Source organism: Chrysemys picta, chromosome 8 (genome assembly GCF_011386835.1).
Source record: "Chrysemys picta bellii isolate R12L10 chromosome 8, ASM1138683v2, whole genome shotgun sequence".
NCBI lineage: Eukaryota > Metazoa > Chordata > Testudines > Emydidae > Chrysemys > Chrysemys picta.
In genome coordinates this window covers 55508245-55521435 of record NC_088798.1, presented here as the reverse complement: position 1 = coordinate 55521435, position 13191 = coordinate 55508245, and the positions used below count along the sequence as shown (strand labels likewise).

General features: G+C 46.7%; 1 long non-coding RNA gene across 1 annotated transcript; it reads right to left on the bottom strand.

The window, feature by feature from the left end:
* Nucleotides 1–7227: 7227 nt before the first annotated feature.
* On the bottom strand, nt 7228–12700 carry LOC135973072 (uncharacterized). The gene is made up of 2 exons (XR_010589778.1): nt 12597–12700; nt 7228–9231 (listed from the first exon to the last, which is right to left on the bottom strand). It is a non-coding gene; the product is annotated as an uncharacterized LOC135973072 (long non-coding RNA).
* Nucleotides 12701–13191: the final 491 nt, after the last annotated feature.

Genomic DNA, 13191 nt, shown 5'->3' with positions numbered 1-13191 from the left:
GCTCTGGGGACTGACCCCAACCGTGCCCTGCTGTGCCCCAATTGGACAGGAGGGCAGGCTCCGCATCAGCTCCTCCCAGCCGGGCTCTGAAGGCGGCAGGTAAATCCTGGGGGATTTGGGGCGGGGGTGAGCAACGAGGGCGGGGAGAGTGGAGACCAAGCGACGGAGGGAAGGGGGATGGGTGGGACAGGGGGTGGGGCCTCAGATGAATGGGTGGGGCCTCAGGGGAAGGGGGCAGGGCAGAGGTGTTCAGTTTTCAGGGATTAGATATTTGGCAACCCTGCCAGCCAGGCCTCTCATGCCCTAGCTTGGCCAGCCGCTCTCTGGGGCAGGTGTGGGGCCTGGTCATAGTGGGGGAGAGCGACCCCCCCATTGGGTGTACAGCTCAGCCTACATAGTCTGACCTACTAATATACATAGTAGGGTAGGTAAGTGGGGGCTAGAGGGGAGATGGGGCAGGAATAGGTAACAGGTTCAGTGGGCCTTATTCTCTAGTGCCTGGCACCCTGGGGTGTCATTTACACCAGCAAAAAGTGAGTGCAAGGTATGGGGGATATACTACCACACAGACCTGGCAGCATTTTACACCTGCTTTGCACTGGGGTAAATGACTGCACCAAGTGAAAGGCACTAGAGAATCAAGCCCATCATAAGCAATCTACCCACCTCTTGTTACTTCTTTCCTATATATATCTGTATACAAGGAACCGGATTCTCCCCCACACTATACACTTTAACACTGGTGTTAATCCAGGCTTTCTGGCCCACTCCAGGCCCTCTGGCATTGAAAGAGGGACAGAAACTGGCTGGATCTCCCTAGCTGCTATTCCCTGATTTAGCAGCCACTCCAGCAAAGCAGGTGCCCACAGCATGTTGAGCTCTGATAATGCCTGGCTGGTCATTGGCCCCTGGGGGCTTGTGGCCAGAAAGGGCAGATTAGGAGAGCCTCTAGTTTGTGCTATTCTGGGAGAGTGGGGAGGTCAGTGTAGAACCAGCCACAGGGTTAGTGTGTTGCAATCAGGTCCTTCACAGCTTCCATACTCCTCTGTGCCTGCAAAATATGTGCGCAGCAGACACGCTAGCCCATAGTGGTGAATGAATTTACATTGGCATAAAACCACTGTAACAGAGGAGTGAATGAGGGCAACGGTATATTAACTTTGGCAAACCTGCCTGACCTGCTATGCCAAAACAATATTGCAATCCCTATAGCAAAAGACAAGCAAAAGGCGTGGGCGAAGTCGTGCCAGCAGATGTTTGTCTTCAGTCTTATATAATGCAGCATAGCTCCTATTCCTTCAGCTGAGGTGTCTTACAAAGGAGTCAGTTATTCAAGAAGGTGGGAGGCTAAGAACATGAAAGGCTGACTTGCCGGAGTTGCTTTGCCCACATGTCTGTGCCTGTACGGTCTAAGTCTCGTGACCTCTCGGTAGGGTATGTGGGCAGGTGGATGAGTAGAGAGCCATACTAGCAGTCTAGGAACAAGGCAGGATTTATGCACTAGCCTGCAGAAATCATCATGCTCTCACTCCCTAGAAACACGCTGCTGGGAATGTGTGTGGGGATCCGGGCAATACAGGGCCAGAACACCCCCAAGGGAGCTAAAAGCCACTCTCCCAGGGATGCATCATTGCAGGCAAATTTTCATTACTTTTTTTCCTTCCGGGGGTTTATTATCTCAGCTATTGCCTTGCCCCTACTGTGACATGCATAAGAAGATGAAAATAAAAGAAATCCTGCCAGTTAGATCTGATCTCCATGGCCTTGCATCAGCAAGGTATTTAAGCACATGCCTAGCTTTACACATGTACGGTGTCTCATTGACACCAGTGGGACTTCCTTAAAGTTAAGCCTGGTCTCCCCTTGAAAGTTTTACAGCTATAACTATTTCAGTGAGGGGTGACATTTTTTAACCAATATAGTTATACCAGCAAAAGCCCTAGTGTGGAAGCAGTTATACCAGTATAAAAGGTGCTGTACACTGGTATAGCTAGTCTCCTTCCCATACAGGAATAGTTATACTGGTAGAAAGCACCTTTAGACCAGTATAACTGCACCCACACTCGGAGGCTTGGACCGCTTTACCTACACTAGTATAGTTAAAGCAATACAACTTGCTAGCATAGACAAGGCCTGCTTGCCATGCTTAGTACCTTTCTGCATCAGTGCCTATTTATGGATCCTGAAATTCTACTGGGACACTGCTCAGCGCTAAATATAAACTAAACAAAGCATTCCAGCCCATTTACACTTTCCCTCTTTATTGCAGGCGGCTCCCAAGGATCTTTCTTGAATGACGCGGTTTTCTGTTTATCCTCCCTCTGGCCTTCAATGTTTAACGTATGTTTACTTTCAAAAGCTGGCTGCTGGCCTGACAATTTCACATGCTCTTACACTATGGATTTGGTCTCGCTGCGTCGCAGCCAGCTCATTCTGGCTTGCTCGACTTACAATAAGGAGCAGGCCTCTGGGAGGTTCCTGGAGCAGCGTGTTTGGCTGAGGCTTGAACAGCCTGGACTGACACAGCGCAATCTAAACCGCAGACTGTTACAACCATTGGCTGCCGCAGGATCCTTGTCTACATTAGAGCTCCCAATGTCATGTCCCTCAGTGGAGCTGGGAAAGGGAATCCTGTGACTAGTTCTTGGCTGCTCCTGTCTGAAAACCAGTCACAGAGACATGTGGAGCGTGCTCCTCTCTCTAGATGCCTCCCACCTCCACATATTGTGTAAAGGTGGCATGAGGAACAGCAGAAGGAAGCTGTCTTGGCGGTGAGGACAATCTGATGGAGAGAGAGGGCGGGGGTGGAAGTAGCCTACCTGGCTGTAGTTGCATAGCAATACTACCAGCTGTGAACTAACTGTAAACCAATACAGCAATGTCTGCCTGAGTCTGAAGACAGCCTGAAACAATCGCTCTGAGAGATGCGAACTGCCCCATTCACCTGAATGGGATCTTGACTCTGAAACCTAATTATGACAATTTGAATGTCAACATTACCAGCTATTTCGCAGATGATCATCCTAGCAGATACACTAGTGATCATTCATTAGCTGCAGGGAAAGCTATTGGGATAGGAGCAAAAAGGCACCTGGTTGCTGTTAAGGGTTGCTGAGGAAGGAAACTTAGGAGTTCAAGTCCTCACGCCCAAAAATTTAAAACCACCTCCAGACCTGCTCACAAAGGGAAGTGAAAACAGAAATTCATCCTCTCCCCTGAGCCAAAACATCATCCACTGCCAGCGTGACCAAACCTGCCTCCTCCATGCTGCTTGGTGTCCATGAACTCCAACGGTCCCTTCTGAGCTGCCAAAACTTTCCACTTCCCCACAACAATGTCTACAAGGCGCTAGTGGAGATTTTTTTTTGGCTTTGTTTGGACAAAATTGACTTTCATCAAAGTGGATGTTTTGTGGTAAATGTCTGTTTTTGACAAAATTTGGAGGATTTTCATCAAAAACATGAAATCTTGAAACCCAACTGGTTTTGGTTGTCTATTGCTGGAAAATGTTCAGTGGTGATTTTTTTTGGACAACCTCCCCAAAAAATGGTTGAGGAAAACTTTTGATGAAAACGTTTATTTGCTTTCATCGCGATGTGTTACCAGACCAAAAAACATTTCCTGATTCACTCTAGTTTTTAGTACAAAATTCTGTGGCACACTGCCACTTTGGGGCCAGTGCAAAATAAACGGAATTTAACAGCAAAAGAAATAAGGGAGACACCAGTGATTTTCCTTTGCATATTTAATCAAATTAAAGCCTCCATTTTTGAATGTACCTGAAGCTGCTGCTGCATTTCCAATCTGTGCCACCACAGAGCTCCGGAACCCAAGGGTTTTCGCCATTATGTACAGCTCAAATTTGCTACACTGTTCTTGGTTCCTTGTCTATATCGACTGGATTCTCTTAAGGCCTGATCCAAAACCTATTGAAGTCTATAGGAATCTTTCCATCATACCAGTGGGTGCTGGATTGGGTCCTTAATGTGAGCATCACATATTTTGAATAGAAACATGTTATATTAAAATGGTTGTAATTTGTGCATTCAAGAACTCCCCACTCCTGTAATACTTTGAACAGTCATAATGCCTATATAGACTGTGCAAGCTTCTCATCATAACTATATAGCCTGAGTCTCCAATCCATGCCACTGATATATCCCCACTGAACCCTGTGGTGATGTGCTGGCATAAGACTGAGAGACGGCTCAAGCTCATTTTATGTGTTTAAAATAAGGCTAGAGTCTCCCCCTACATTTCAAGATCCAACGTTTCTTGGTTCACCCCTGAGCAGGCATGTTATTTGAGCGTAGGCTGGGATATTTAATACAGACATACAAGTTGTTGTTTTGGTTTGCTATTTTTTTGTTAAGGAACTCTGCACCATCGCCCGGTCCCCCACATCCCAGAGGATAATTAATGCTAACGTCATTTCACTTTGGGCCAGCTGCTGGACTCAAGAACAGATGTTTTATTGTTTGCACGGAACTCAGAACAAACAACAACGTTGCAGTGAAGTTACCCCCCCTCCATTCCTTCTCCCCAAAACTGTTCAAAATGAGCTGTAGCCCCAGAGAGGCGCCTGGAAGCAGAGTGGATAATATTTATACATCTAACCAAATGTGAACCCCTGATGTGTGATACATCAAACCCCCTACAAAAAGGCTGTCCCATGTATAGTAAGGATATGCAAGGGGAGGTGCATCACTTGCTTAGGAGCATGCACGGACAGATACAGCGCCCCCAGAGGAACATGGAAAAGACAGGTGCATCACTGATGCAAAGACATGAAAATATAAGCGCATCTTTCATGTGCAACTCAAGTGCTAAGGCTTGCAGATATAGGTGACCATCTGTTGTAGCATGCAAAGAGGGGCATGTTTACCACTCAGGAATATTCAGGGAGAGGGTATATCTTGTTCTGGAGCATGAAAAACAGGCTCCTGCAGAAATCTGGGAAGCGAGGACTCAGTTATGGACCTAATCTAGCCAGACAAAACTTCACCATGCATTTGAGTAGTCCCCTCAAGGCCCATATGCACAAGCACTAGAGCTTTTTGAAATTTTTCTGCTGGTAGCAAAACAAACAAACATAAAAAACCCCCCAAAACAAACAACCCCCCAAATTCCATGTTTTTATATTTTTGACCAAAAACCCTCCCAAATACAATGAAAACAATGGTTTTTGTCTAAATTTTTCATGGGAAAAAATGTCAATTTCCTGACCAGCTCTTTCAAGCACACAGATAAGAACAGCGCATCTCCCACGCAGATGCATGGGGAGATACAGGTATCCCCTACAGAGAAGTGTAGGAGAGGGATACAGGAATTGGGCTATCTCAGTGGCATGCACAAGTTGTTGCAACTCTGTGTGTGTGTGTGTGTGTGTGCGCGCACCTGTACGCAAGTCAGTGTGAGCAGAGGTATTTCTGTGATACATAAGAGATGACTAAAGAAGAATTTTAAAAAGCTCAGTGAAATTACTGGTCTTTTTCTTTTTGCTGCCAAACCAAGACACAAAAGCTTCCGCTAGTCTAAGCATAATTGTTAGGGCTCTTAGACACTTCCAACCCCCACAATCAGAATATGTGCATCTCATTATCTGTTTATTCTGGTTTGCTTCCTTTGCCACAAGGGGGTGCCCTATGGATTCAATCACATAACTGATTACATGAAATGCAATTTGCCAGGAGTCCCCCTTCAGCCACTGAATGGCTTTGGGAGATAACCAAACTCACCCCAGCCCCTCCATGGCTTTCAAAGTCCAGGAAAATGACAACATCATTTGTTACAGGGCCGTGGGGACGGGAGAAAGGCACTGAACTTTAGTGGTTGTGAATTATTGATCTGTCTAGGAATAGCTCTGAACTTCAGCACACATATAGGGCCTGAAATAGCAGCACTTGAACTGTAAATAGAGTGGTCAGGCCCCCTCACTGATCAGCAGTTGCAGAAGGAGCTGCCATACACATTAATATTCCAATCAGCCTTAAGGACCCTATTTTACTTCCTAAATGTCAGCAAAATATGTACAAAAAACCCCAATCATGGTATTATAATAGAATCAGAGAAGCTGGAGCAAATATCTATTGGATCATCTTGTCCACTCCTTATTAGTTCAGGATTGTTCCTTAACACAGCTGAGTGAATAATTAATAATGAGTCAGTGAATGTCACCTCTTTTGCTGGTGGTGCATTGGCCACAAACAGATTGCAGTTTTCTCCAATTTTTTTGAGATTTGAAATGACTTGCCAGGTAATTTCTGCAACTAACTCTTGGTCCATAGCTGGTTCATGAACAGTTCATTAGAAAAGTGTGCAATATTCAACATCCAAGCTGTTTTGATTGTACACATAGGTCACATGGTGCTTGAAAGGATGAGGAGAACTGTTAGAATCAGATTTCTGGTGCAAATACTCGTGATTCAGAATGAGTTTTCCACAAATAGTCTGCACTATTTGCTTTAAATTTGCTGTTTGGGAGAATATTCCAACGAGTAAACTTGTTTGATAGAACAGGGGTCGGCAACCTTTCAGAAGTGCTGTGCCGAGTCTTCATTTATTCACTCTAATGTAAAGTTTCGCGTGCCAGTAATACATTTTAACATTTTTAGAAGGTCTCTTTCTATAAGTCTATAATATATAACGAAACTATTGTTGTATGTAAAGTAAATAAGGTTTTTAAAATGTATAAGAAGCTTCATTTAAAATTAAATTAAAATGCAGAGCCCCCCGGACCGGTGGCCAGGACCTGGGCAGTGTGAGTGCCACTGAAAATCAGCTTGTGTGCTGCCTTCGACACGCTTGCCATAGGTTGCCTACCCCTGCTCTAGAACATCTGCAAAAAGTGAACTCAAGAAGGGCACAGACCCAACTGAAGTGAATTTGTTTAACCCTTCAAATGTATATCTGCCATACATTTACATGTCTGTATTTATGTGCAGGAGGGGGTATTTAGCCTGATTTTCAGTTGCAAATACTACAGCTGAACAGGTAAACCAGGTATAACTGCCCACACAGACCATGGGTACAATTGCATACATACACATAAATGCACACAGTCCTCAGAAAGTCAGGCCTGCTCCATGGACCATGAGCTGTAGGTTTAGCTATAGGTGCAGAGCCCTGTATGAAACACAGAGCAAAGTCACGGAAAACATTTTCTTTATGAGGTCAGCACACCCCAGCTTCTTTTTGAAGGGGACTTCGAACAAACCTGAGAATGTGTTTCCTTTGTACTTTAATGGGGTAGAGGTTGGGGAAATATGAATCTTCCCTGAGCCAAGCAGAGACTGAAGAGACGCAAATACAGAGGGAAGGATTAACATACAAAGAAGAGCAACCAACCTTTCACCTGCTGACCGTTCACCCACTATTAGGAGGAACAGGCTGCATTTGAAAAAAGAGTGATTCACTGGAAATCGTTGGGAAAAGCTGGCATGCTAAAGAGTGAAATCATCCAGCTGGCAAAATGAAGCTCTTAGGGCAGGTTAATCATGGACCTGGAAAACAAAATACACTGAGGTTTGTGTGGGTAAACTGCAGTCGACCCAGCTATCTAGTGCCTTAGAGGGACTGAGGTCTTCACTTTCCCAGGGTGGAAGGACAGAAGAGGAACCCTCATAAAGCTGAGATGACGGCACTGCAATTTGGCTCGTTTGTGCCAACCATCAGAGTGAAACATGAGCAGCCAATAAAACTGCATCTGGTGCAAGCAAGGCAGAGTGTAAATTATTCAGTGATCCAAGTACCCCCCACAAATCCCGTATCAGAGAGATACTAGAGCTGGTGACTGTAGCCTGATGATTGAGGGTTCCAACATAGGACTGGGGTTTGTATGTCTGGCTTTTGTCCTGTATTGGTTTGTATTTTAAATCTTAGCATGTCTCAGTTCATCTAAACTCAGTCTGCTAGTGGGTGCCAGGCTCACAAAACTTCTCTGCAAGACAGTTTGCTCCTCCCCATTAGGTGTCACTCCACGACAGACCTGGGAAGAGGGGAAAGATAGTGGTGCCCCCTCTCTCTTTCCTCCTCTATCTCAGCCAATTAGGAACAGACATTGCCAGACTGGATCAGACCCATGGTCCATCTAATCCAGAATCCTGTCTCCAACAGTGGCCAGCACTAGATGCTTCTGAAGCAAGTGCAAGAAAGTAGACAGCTACAAGATAGCCAGCCGCCATAGGTCTCATTCCAATCCCTAATAGTTATCATTAATTCTTGTAGCACCCCATTGTGCTAGGTGCTGTACAACCGACTGGCTTACTGTCTGAAGCATGAGGGTAGAACTTTCGCTTTCTTCTTTGGAGCCTCTTTTGGGTTTGGTTTGGTTTTGCTTCACTCTCCACATGACGCGGCGTCAGAGGTCCCCTGCCAATGATGTCTTGACAGATTCTGAGTTTGGCTCTTGCTGGGCCATGCCGTCGGTAACGCTTTTCCTGGTAGCCGTACTATGGTGGGCTGTGAGTTTATCACCTCTCGGAAGCCCAACAGGGTCGAGCCCGGTGAGTATGTGGAAGGCGGAGTCCAAGGACACTGCAAGACGGGTTATCACTGGTGACTCAGAAAGCGGCACACCCTTCCCTCTGAGGGTCTACTGACCCTGCAGCTGGGAGCAAGCCGCCAGCCCCGGGAAGACAGGTTCCTACTAGCAGGACTCGAGCTGGGGTACTAAAAGTAGCTGCATGGCTGTTGTGGCACAGGCAGCAGCTCGGATTCTCAAGCCCACCTGACCCCCCCGGGTCTGAGCACAGGTGGCTAGACCAGGTCTGGATCAGAGCCACAACGTGCACAGTTGCTATTATTAGCAGGCTAGCTCGAGTCTGTCTCTCGGGCTGGAAGGCTCACTCCCAGCTGCAGTGTAGACGTACCCTGAGCCATTACTGAACCAACGCCCAAGCAGGGGCTAGGCATGCTAGTAGACACTAAATTGCTGGAGGCAACTACCGTGTCCTGGGGCACTCTCTTGTTGTGTAATGCTGCTGTTGGCACAAAATTGTTCCTATGTTGCACCCAGAGGTGGCTGTATTTCAATGGTGAGTGATCTCTGCTGTAAATATACAAACTCTAAAGTGCTTTGGGATCCTGTTGTTCAACTTTTAGCAACTTATCCCTGGTGTGGTCTAGGGGGCAGAGCACTGGATTCAGACTCAGGTGACCTATTTGAAGCTCTGCTGCTGGCCTGCTGGGTGACCTCAGACACTTGACTGCTTCATGCCTCAGTTTCCCCATCTGTAAGAAAAGGGGACAATGATACTTATCTCCATTGTAAAGTGCTTTGAGACCTATTGATGAAAGAGCAATATAAGAGCTAGGTTATTATTTCTTCTGCTTTTCATCCTTCAGCTGGTTCCTGTATCTGCTCTAAGTTCTCCCATGATCCTTAGCACTGTACTAGCGAGGCCCCTATGCACTAGGAGCCATCGAGGGGAATCTACAGGTGTTAATGTTCCTGCGTTGAGCATTGCCTGTGGTCTCATGGGACAGGGAGAAGCAGCACTAGCAGAGAAGTGCTTAGCAGAGATAGGTAAATATTGCACCCCTCCAGGCCATGGTCTAGTGTGTGAAGAGAAAGCTAGGCCAGGCCAGAAGGCAAGAATCTTGGTAACTTTTGACTCCCAAAAGCTTCCCCGATCATTGATCCGTCAAGATTCGTGCCTCGTAACCAGGGTCTCTCTGCAGATCCAGTGCCAGTGCTCCCCTCCTCCCCCATCTCCTCTCCTTCAGGATGGCACTATAGGACTTCCTGTCTCCCCGGCTTGTGTATTGAGATTGTAAGCTCTTTGGGCAGGGATTATCTCTTGCGCACTATGGTGCAGATCCTGCACTGGTATAAGTTGTAATTGCTGCTTTGACGCCCAAGGAGCAATGACAATTTATGCCAGCAGAGGACCCGCCCCATGTATGTACAGCACCTAGCACAGAGCGGCCCCAATTCTCGACTCTAAACACTACTGTAATACAAATAATAATAGCAGGAATGCTGCTGCCATTGGCTGACTCCCTCCTTAGCCCCCGCTCAGCACTAGCACCCATGGAGGAGAGCCCGTGGTGGTCATGCTGCCTCCATCTTGGCCAGGAACTTTCATTGGGTGACCTCCTGCAATCCTCTGCCTCTGGGCTGACACACCCCATGCTATTTGGATTATTTTCCCTGTGTCTTCAGCACCCCTAGGATATGCCTAGCCGACCAGTCTCGCTGAATCAGCATGCTTCCTTTGCACAGATATTACCCATGCTCATTGTCTTCCATAGAATCATAGGACTGGAAGGCACCTCGAGAGGTCATCTAGTCCAGTCCCCTGCACTCATGGCAGGACTAAGTATTATCTAGACCATCCCTGACAGGTGTTTGTCTAACCTGCTCTTAAAGATTTCCAATGAAGGAGATTTCAGGTCAGACACCCTCAGATGACACCCAGGCTCTGCACTGCACATGTGCTTTTCTGATGTTAAAATGGGTCTTTTGCCCAATGGGGTGGAGCTGACCAGACAGGGTTTTGATTGCTCCTTCCCGGGGGAAGGCCTCTTTGCTGTCCTCTCCTTCATGGGCATTCTGTTCGGGGGGGGGGGGGAATCTTACCCAGTTTGTAACCCCAGAGTCTTTTCTCACCCTGACTTTCTGTTGAGTCTCATGCAGTTTGTTAATCTGTCATTCTCCTCCCTGCGGGACCATTACAGCTTACAGCCTAGGTTCTCCTTAACCCTGGGATCCTCCCTATCCCCATATGCATCGTCTTTGCTGGACTATGATATCTTGTTATCTTGCAGGTCCAGCCCACATGGTACTTTTTCCTACTTCTTGCTTTTAAGAAGATATGGAACCTTCAAAGGGAATGGTGAGAAGGAGGGCAGATATTGATTGCAATCCTGGGAGGAAGGCTGACTGTACTTGACCAGCCCTGATATTCTGTTTGTGTGACCGGGTGCCTGGGATGGTCCACACTGAGAATGCCACCTCAGGGCAGACTGCAAGAAACAGGGATGGCAATCCCCCAAACTGGTAGTTTATTCTATAATTAGATTCACCAGACCAGTAGCAAAAGGGCTAATACAGACCCTGTCAGGCATTCCAGTCCTTGGTTCCCATCCATACAAACTGGTTACAGAGGAGGATCCGCATGGACAATCACAATGCAAGCTTCTCCTGTCCTGCCCACCAGTGTGCCTCCCCGCCGACCTTCAGAGACCATCTCTTGGGTAAGAGGGCAGTTCAGTCTCTGGGCCTTGTCAGTCCTTAGCTGGTCTGCTGAGACAGCCAAGAAAGAGGCCAAATAATCTCAATTGTGATGTCATCTCACCAAGCCCACTGAACAGCCAGAGGAAGGTAGGGACCTAGGCTGGGTTTGAACCAAAGAGTGAAGGTCTGCATCTCTCACAGCAGTATTAATCCACTTGGACTGGGGCTTTGGGGAAGAGCTCAGAGCTTTACAAAAAGCAGGCTACATGACTGATTTCAAAAGATGGGGAAGAGGAGGAGAAAAGTTTCACATCTCAGTAGTGAGAGTTTCCTGGAGACGACCTCCCCATCTGTGTCGCAGCAGGCTTGTGTGTAACTCCACCAGTCACTTACCTGAAAGAGTGAGATTAGGAAAGTATATTATTTGTAACTGGTGGCTCTAATCCCTAAGGTGGTTCCCATTTACTCTCCTCTTCTTATATGGCAGCATCTACTAATGGAGGCCACTAAGCTAGCTTCTCCTGCTCCTTTCTATCAGCTCCTTTTACAGACCTCCAAGGTCTTCTTTGTAATTGAGTGCCTGGGCATCTCCAGAAGCAAAGAGGTTGAGCCATTCCCAATATACCAGACAGTTCTCCTCAATAAACTAGCCAGTATTCTGCAGACCATGAGTGGACAACGGCCCAATTTGGTATCCAATGTTTGAGACAAAATCCCAGCAATTCACGTTGTTCCTTCATCTTTGTTTTACCACATGAAATATCAAAACTTTTCAGGGTAAAGAAAGCTAGGCTGAAAATCATTCCTAATAAATTGAAGGATTAGATTGAAAGAGTTTGGCTGGAAAAAGGTTAGCTAGATCGATGATAGATAGATAAAGACGATACTGAATCACAAATTGAAAATTCAAAGCCAAGTGTTCTGAAGCAGTTTATAAATCTGGGCACCCACAACTGGATCTTTTATTGCTGGGGGCAGAGCTTATCGGTAGGTGCTCAAGCTTTGGGGCTTCCAAGAATTTGGCTTTTCATACACCACTGGCATCTAGATCAGGGAGTCAGAGGTCTACCTACCCAACTTCGGCTTGCCAAGGCTGTCTGTACATGCCAATATGAGTCTTGGGTACCCCAAAACTGTACGGTCAAAAAACCTGCCCATACAAATGCAAAGGCTGCTTCAAAACTCTGGCTCTAAAGGTCAATCCTCGTCCCATTGAAGTCAATGGGAGCTTTGTCATTGACCTGAAAAGGAGCGGGATCTGTCTCCTAACCACTTTATAAAGTGGCTGCTTTCCAAGAGAGGAAACACAGGCAGTGTTGCAGAAGAAAGGAAATGGGGGGAGGGGAGGAGAATGGAAGTGGTGGGGGATAAAGAGAGGGACTAACCAGCACAAAAAGCCTTGTGACAACAATCATACCTTTTGCTACAATTGGCATTCATTCCAGTAGGGCCTGAAGTGTTGTTGTTTTCAGCTCTAATTCTGTCATTACAAACAGACCGATCTTGTTTCCCTAGAGCTCACAGCTGCTGCCTAGGGTGAAGCCTTCGCTCACTTCTTGGACCCAAATGCAAGTCTGTGAGGTAATGGATGATGGTGTTTTGCACCGGTTAGAATAGTGATCATCATGAGGCCTGAAAGAACAGTCCCTGCTTCTGTACAGCTCTGACATCACCCTGGACACGGATGTTGCTGGGACACTTGAGCCCCTCCTCAGCTGTTGGTTTCAGACCAACCCATGGGAGGGATGAGGAGTTGGTTGGGAGCTCATGTGGGAAATTCTAGAGATTCCAGACCTTGTGCCTTCTGGATTGGCTAAAAATAACCAAATCGAGTGAACCCAGGGCTCGGCAGAAACCCGGTGGAGAATCAGTTTGGCTGGTTACCTTTTTCCCTTCTTCCCTCTCTTTTTGTAAAATCAAACAAGATAGGATCTAAAAAGAGGCACTCGTTCCCATTCTTCCTCTTGTTAGACAAGGGATAATAATTGGAAACTGATGTCAGCTTGCAATAA